We start from the raw sequence: 8,404 nt of genomic DNA on the forward strand, positions 1-8,404 counted from the left end.
TCACTTACACTATTTTCCTTTTCCACACAGTCTTTCTCTTCCAAATACTGCCTGGATGCTCCTCAAGAAAAGAACGAAAGAATGAAAGACAGACAGACAGACAGACAGACACACACACACACGCCATGTGGTTAAAAATATAATTGGAGAACAGCAGCCAATTCAACACCATTTGTAACTATGCTAATAACTAAAAATCCAGGCTTAAAACAGAGCCTTTCTTAACAGTATGTCATTTGTTTGTCTATTTATCTAGATAAGGATGATAATATTTCAGTTTTTTAGTGCCCCCACCCACCCCCCCCCCCCCCCCAACCACCATTCGACCTCGTGGCGTCCCTCAGGTCAATAACGTGAACAGCAGCCTGAGTTTGACTTTGATCATTTTTATTTTGACTCCTATTTTAGACACTGTGATGTCACTGTGAGAGCACACTTGGGAATGATTGAGTATTGTTATTCCACGCAGAAAGCCGACCAAAAAAAAATAAGGCAGGACGTTTGTGACTTTGATCTATATTTGTCCAGGATACTGTCTTGTCCTCATTAACAGCAGGCATGAAGCAGGCAGTTATGCAACAACAATGACCTCCAGATGATCACTTATGAACTCACAAAACCAACACTGTAAAATCATAATCTCATAAACAGAGAGCATTTATTTATCATAAGGGAGTAAGAACTCATTACTTTTACCTATTTCTAACATTTAACACTGTGACCACCAAAAGCTAACGTGAATGACATCTGTTTGTGAACTCTGTGGATCTGTTAGCAGCTTCTTCCCAATCCTGAATAGGCTTACCTGTCCCTCACTATAAGCTGAGGTGTTGAAGGGCCAGAAGAGGATTCCCTGCAACATCCATTCCCTGCGAGGGACTATTTCTTTCCACCCGCCCCTGCTGAGGTCTGTACTGACGGAAGGTCTGGAACAAGACAGCTGAGATCATGTTTTTCACACTCTTGATTTAGCAGTTCCAGTGCAGTTATAAATAATGTCATGGAGTAAATGCTCCATTACGGCCATATAATAGCGAAGGGACATAATTGGAAACGAGAAGAAAACCAATAATCATTGTGCATTTTTTTATGTCAGTGGGGACAAAATCTTCATCCCATCAAATGTTTTTTACACGCACTGTCCCAGCCAATTAATGTAGGTTGAGTGTTTGCACAACACAACAACAATCACCAAAACAGAGGGATAACCAGCGCCAAACATCCAACTGATACTTGCTGATAAATAGCCAACTGGTTAGTGTTGCGCCAAAGAACCTAGTCTGAATCTACCCCTGATTAAAGAGAGCTGTGTTAGACTTTAAGCTCTGGTTTTATCTTCAAACATGTCTTCCTGCATTGAGACATATAATATCAATCAATTTGATAAAGGAGAAACACCTTCTTGCAAGGTTGCTGCTTGAATATGTGGCTCTTCAGCTGAATTCCTCTTCTCAAGCTATTTTTCTGAATATATACAGGCCCCCTAAATACTGTGCAAACTTTTTTGATGACTTTGGTGAACTGCTGTCTATAATCTGTATTGACTTTGACAGTGTAGTTATTGTTGGTGATTTTAACATCCATGTTGACAACCCCCAGGACAGAGGGACTAAAGAACTGTGTGTTCTTGATAATTATGGACTGACCCAACATGTGACAGAGCCCACACACAATAAGGGGCACACTTTGGACTTAGTCATCTCCAAGGGTCTGAACATTTCCAAGGTTGTGATGACTGATGTCCCTGTGTTTTCTTTGAGAGTGCTATCTGCGTGCACACAAATGTACAAACAGAGGTAATCACAAAATGGCATATCACTGAAAACACTAGTGAAAAATGTAAGGCTGAACGCAGGTGGCGGAAAACAAATCTCCAGGTTCATTATGACATCTATAAAGAGAGACTTCGCATTTATAATTTAGAACTGAGAAATGCAAGGCGGTCCTTCTTCTCTGACATCATCACCAAAAACACTAATAATGCACGTGCCCTGTTTGCTACTGTCGACAGGCTAACCAACCCTCCTGTGTCTGTAGCCTCTGACCTTCTATCCACCAGGGCCTGCAATAGATTTGCCTCCTTCTTCACAGACAAAATTCAAACAATTAGACAAGCAATCAGTGCCTCCATGTCAGTAACAGGATATGTCTTGTCCCTGTGTCTACTTAAAAACAATTCATATAGCATGAGACAATCTGATTCTATTAACCATAAAAACCTGGAGGACATAATACAACATCTGAAATCCTCTTCATGCTGCCTTGATATTCTGCCAACAGGTTTTTTCAAAAATGTGTCTAAATGCATGGCCTCAGATCTACTACAAATTGTCAACATGTTTCTCCTCTCAGGTTTTTTCCCCACAGGCCCTGAAAACTGCAGTCATTAAGCCACTCTTAAAAAAGAGCAATCTGGACAGTTCACTAATGAGCAATTATAGGCCCATATCAACTCTCCCATTTTTAAGTAAAATCATAGAAAAAGCTGTTCAACAGCTTAGTGCTTTCTTGGCACTAAATAAATGTTTTGATGTCTTCCAGTCAGGTTTTCGACCACACCACAGCACTGGGACAGCTCTTGTTAAGGTCTTCAATGACATCCATTTAAACACTGACAGTGGCAGAATTTCAGTCTTAGTACTATTGGATCTCAGTGCTGCATTCGACACGGTCGACCACAACATATTACTAGACAGACTTGAAAACTGGGTTGGACTTTCTGGCACAGTACTAAACTGGTTTGAATCCTACTTAAAGGACAGGGACTACTTTGTGTCTATAGGTAATCACACATCTGAGCTGACAAAAATGACGTGGAGTTCCCCAAGGCTCCATTCTGGGGCCTCTTTTGTTTAACATTTACATGCTTCCACTGGCTCAGATTATGAAAAACAACAAAATATACTATAATTATGCAGATAACACACAGATTTACATAACCATTTCACCAGGGGACTATGATCCCATACGGGTGCTTGCAGGGGATATGTGGACTACTTGTGTAGTAGCACTCAACTCAATTAATTTCAAAAAATGTAATTACAAATTATTTTTATATCAAAATATTGAGACAGCTATGCCTTAATACACCCTTTAAACAGTTAGCTAAAAGTAATGGATAAAAGGTTGAGATAGTTAGCTAATAGTAATGGATAAAAGGTTGAGATAGTTAGCTAAAAGTAATTTACATAGTTAGCTAAAAGTAATGGATAAAAGGTTGAGATAGTTAGCTAAAAGTAATGGATAAATGGTTGAAATAGTTAGCTAAAAGTAATGGATAATATGGTTGAAATAGTTAGCTAAAAGTAATGGATAAAAGGTTGAGATAGTTAGCTAAAAGTAATGGATAAATGGTTGAAATAGTTAGCTAAAAGTAATGGATAATATGGTTGAAACAGTTAGCTAAAAGTAATGAATAACTAGTTTACATAGTTAGCTAGAAGTAATGGATAATACGGTTCAAACAGTTAGCTAAAAGTAATGAATAATATGGTTGAAACCGTTAGGCCTAGCTAAAAGTAATAGATAAAAGATTTAAACACAGTTAGCTAAAAGTGATGGATAAAAGGTTGAACTAGTTAGCTAAAAGTAATGGATAATATGGTTGAACAAGTTAGCTAAAAGTAATGGATAAAAGGTTCAACCAGCTAAAAGTAATGGATAATACAGTTTAAACAGTTAACTAATAGTTATAGATAAAAGGTTAAAAATAGTTAGCTTTAAGTAATGGATAATAAGGCTGAAATAGCTAAAAGTAATGGATAAAAGGTTGAATTAGTGGGGGGGTAGAAATGCTTTTTTTCATTACAATGCCATAGGACCGTAAGTGTTTCCACTGCACACTACATTGGACAGCTCTGTATCGGAGCTAATGGCATTACACTCATCACACAGACACACACACTAATTCCCAACAGGATAACTGCTCATCCAAGAACATCTGTGTGGTATAAATCACCCTCAGAGACGTTACCCCACAAACCACCAGGCCTCACAGTGAAAGAGAGAGAAGCCCTTGGCAGCGACCGCCAAGCAAGAGAAAGGAATTTAACTTTCACAAACTGTAATACATCAAATGTTAATTGCAAAAACACTGAAATTATGCTTCAAATGGGATTTGGGGATGAGAAGTAGAGGCAGGCTGAAAAATGTGGTGAGGCAATGGCAAACTGGAATCAACACCCCGTTATGCTAAATGTATCTCCAGAGGATGTATCACTGTGTAGACGTTAATCTGTCTGCCTTGGATGCTACTATGTAACCATGAATTATATGATGCACAATAGCAAGTCCAAATACTCTGCTTTGCTGGGAATTGGCTAATGCTCATCTATATCCTTGTTTTATATGCCATTATTAATAAACTTACAACAATTACACTTAAGAAAGCTCTAAAAAGCCACCAGGAGCTACGTCTGGAAACGATGCTACTGAGAGTGGCCAGAGTGAACTAAAACAGTAATGTTTCCGGACAGAAAAATTCACTTTTCACTGGTCTGAGTGTTTAATAATGGGCCTGTGGCAATGACTACCAGGCCAGTAGAACTTGGGAAATGCTAATGATGACTTGCACACTCCTATCAGCCAGTGAACTCTTGGTCACCCATTACACGGACTACACTGCTGGTGAGGCACGTGGGATAAAAAGAGAGCAGTAATCCAGCCATGTGCCTTTTTTGATTCTTCATCCATCCGATTCGCTCTCTTCTTCCATCCTTCTCCCACAGACACACACCCACAGAACACATACTGGAGACATTAATGGGTCCATATTAGCTTAGAAAAAATACATAGTCATAAGATATAAAAGGAGTGACTGAAAGATAAAGAGAAGAAAGTGCTATTACAAAGGACAGAACGAGATGAAGGTGAGTATAAAATAATCATATGAATCCTTGGAAAGTCATAGACTACTTCCAATAAAATAAACATCTCATTTATTAAACCTGACTTGCCTCCAGACATAACAATGTGACATGATCTTTAATAACAAAAACCTTCCCGAACAGTAAAATCTTAACACAGAGCCACCTTCAGTGGTACCAACTTTCCAACAGCAAACATTTGAAATTCGTTTTCATTCAGCACAGGTAGAGGGGATAAACTCCATCTTTTCTAAGCAGTTTCACAACCAGCTGGTGAGAGCCGGGGTTAGCATTTGCCACTAACTCTGTCATTTATCTGGTCATAAATCAGCAGACTTTTATATGACACTTTACAAGAGTCTGCACAGGCATGAGGGAATGAGCTGCAGATTTATTGAGTGATCAAATAACACCTCTGGAGGCTTATCAGTATCATTACATGCTGTTGTTGAGGAAGAGGCAGGAGGAGGGCCGGAAAAGATCTCTTAACTTACAGACCTTTAACTTATTGCTTTCATGACAGTGTCTTTCCAAAAAGTGGTACTCCTATGCAATCAGATGTCATAGGTTCATTCATCTCAAACAGCACTTGGAGGGTATCCAAACTACACTGGTTTCTAGACTTGAGACATAAGCTCTCTGTTGCACAAATGCACACACATGAAACACACCAAGGGAAAAAATAGCCCTAAAAAGTCTTGGTTTCTTTTTAAATAATGCCTTCAATGCCCTGCTGTGTTGCACAATCAATTTTAACTCAAAATTGAGATTAATGTAGCTGTCATCTAAATGCAGACAAACAGGTACATGGCCCCCTTGTGGTTGCACAGGAAACACAGCACAGACTTCCTGTAAACTGTGAATATATGCCACAACAAAAATTTCTCTTAAGTTTCCTTTCAAACATAAATCATTTTTGTAACTTAAGAGACCTCATTTAAGACGTGATATTTCTAATATTAATACCCACAGAAACCCACAAATTGCTAAAGAAACTGTTGTGAATACTGATATGCATACGGAATAAAGCTCAAAAAATGCCAAACTGTATCAGTATTTATCATCAATTACAGACACAGATTTCAAATATAATTGTGACTAAATTAATCAATGAGGTGATCCTTTACCATCCTTGCTCCTGTTCCCCTTTAACATGATGAAGATGCCAACTAGGTCTGTGACTCTTATTAGCTTAGAATTAGAAAGACACACAAAAAACTATATTACTGTATATTCTGTTACCCCTAATGTTCCGATTGGGTTTTGGAGATCCAAGGCCCTTTTTAACAGCTCACAAAACATACTTAACCATTGTTTTTAATCAGTGTTATAATCATTTTTAAACTGATGAATTGTTTACATCAGTTATATACATATTACAGACAATTAAGGCTCAGAGTGTCGATTAATCTGCTTATAATCGTCTGTCAGAGTCCAACATGTCTTCAAATGTCTGATTTTGTCCAACCCAACAGTCCAAAATCCAATATACTTAGTTTACATGTTATAGAATAGATAAAAGCATCAAATATTCCAAATTTATTTTTTGCTGAACTGGCCCAAACATAAGTAACTCCACTTAGTATAACATAATTTACTGTACATTAAAAGGCCTCAGTATTCTACTTTAACCATATTAGCAAAGTTATCAGTTGTGGAAGAAGTACTGAGATATTTTACTTACCAAAGTAAAAGTAGCAATTTCACAGTGTAAAAATACTCTGTAAGAGCAATGTAAAAGATATAATTGTGTGTGGAGTTAGTTAAAGCAGACTGTGTTTGTCTATTGTTGTGACTTCAGATCACATTTAATGACCAATTTATGCAGAGAGGGTATATCTCACTCACTATTTGATGTCGAGGACCTTCCTCGCGGTGTCCATGTCATATTTAATGTCCCACCGCCCTTGTTGTCGATCATTTTGTTGGACTGACTGAAACTACATTGCTGCTAGCGTAACGCTACTAGCCTTACAACACCAACACCACCAGCTGAAATGATTAGCACATCTGGAAAACAAGCTAACTCTGCCGGTTATTTCATATAACGTTAAATAAAGTTATTACTTTCTACTATTAGTTATGAAGCCACAGTTGTAACTGGCTTCACAAATCAGAGTTTCTCATCCAGCGACTTGTCCATTCACTATTTCGCAGCGACCTGACAGTTACAGCATCTGACCTAATCACCTTCACCTGTCACATCGATAGACTCAGGTAAGTCTGCAATATCTTTATTGATCACACACACTGGCCAACACGTACCAGCCGTTACAATCCAGAGGGCGCTGTTTCACTCATTTAATAAAAATATGAAAAAGGGGCCGATGTCATAGATATCCAAATAAGGTTAAAATCAAGGGCAACTGGACTTGGTTGAAGATACTGGAAGACGTTTCGTCCCTCATCCAAAGGACTTTTTCAGTTCTGACTGACTGGTAGGGAAACTCAGCTATTTAACCTCAGTGGGGTCGTTTGCCAGGATCTTAGTGTTCCTGGCTGTTGTAACACAGTCGTTATGGTCGTTAGGACTACTCGAGGCCAAGACTGAACCACCACCGTTGGCATCCTCACCTGAGGCCAGTAGGTTACATTTGTTAAGTTTCCTGGGAAGTGATGAAAGGACTGCATTGTAAGTGGGGGATTAGTGGTGGCGTAGACCCCCTTCTCTATTCAGCCACGGCTTCTCAACCCGGGGGCAGATGGCTTCCTTTGACACGTCTTTCAAACCATCCATCTTCTCTGTCTAAAATGTGCACCTGGTGGTCCTCAAACGAGTGTTTGTTGTCTTTCATATGTAAGTAGACTGCAGAGTCTTGACCTGAGGAGTTGGCCCTTCTGTGTTGAGCCATGCGTTTGTGTAGTGGTTGTTTAGTCTCCCCAATATACAGGTCTGTGCATTCCTCACTGCATTGGACCACATACACTAGATTGCTTTTCTTGTGTTTGGTTGTGCAGTCTTTGGGGTGTACCAGCATTTGTCTTAGTGTGTTCTTGGGTTTAAAAAAAACACAGGGATGCTGTGTTTGTTGAAAATCCTCCTGAGTTCCTCTGATACTCCAGACATGTATGGAATCACAATGTTGTTGCGTTTGACCTTCTTTTCCTCCTCCCCTGTAGTTTTGTTCTTCTTGGATCTTGTGGCTGTTTTCACAAAGGTCCATTTAGGGTATCCACAGGCTGTAAGTGCCCCCTTCAGGTCCCAGCAAGCAATTTCACATTTAAAAGACGACTAATAGACGTCGAACCATAGCCCAGACGTCTATGCTAAAACAACATTCTTTTGAGAGAGCTGTGCTGTGAATATAAGTGTTCTGTTCTGAATATTTATTGTTGTGCTTTGCTGAGAGGTTAGCTAGGTTAGCTATTGATACGCCGGTTGATTAAAAAAACGCATTTACTCACACTAAACACTGTAGCAACACGTCCACAGACAGCTGCTGGACAGCACTTTGTGTACATTTATACCAGTCACAACTACACAGAAATGCTAATAAACAGTATAAACTACAGCTTTAACTAACTGTTGATACCCCGAC

The 8,404-nt window shown here is 39.1% G+C and overlaps 1 long non-coding RNA gene across 1 annotated transcript; it reads right to left on the reverse strand.

The window, feature by feature from the left end:
• Window positions 1-7,335, reverse strand: LOC119904341. Its single transcript, XR_005444688.1, has 3 exons — window positions 6,714-7,335; window positions 806-926; window positions 1-61 (listed from the first exon to the last, which is right to left on the reverse strand). It is a non-coding gene; the product is annotated as an uncharacterized LOC119904341 (long non-coding RNA).
• Between the last annotated feature and the right edge of the window lie 1,069 nt (window positions 7,336-8,404).

Source organism: Micropterus salmoides, unplaced genomic scaffold (assembly GCF_014851395.1).
Source record: "Micropterus salmoides isolate LMB-PRFRI ecotype aquatic unplaced genomic scaffold, ASM1485139v1 Ms_hic_scaffold_15, whole genome shotgun sequence".
NCBI lineage: Eukaryota > Metazoa > Chordata > Actinopteri > Centrarchiformes > Centrarchidae > Micropterus > Micropterus salmoides.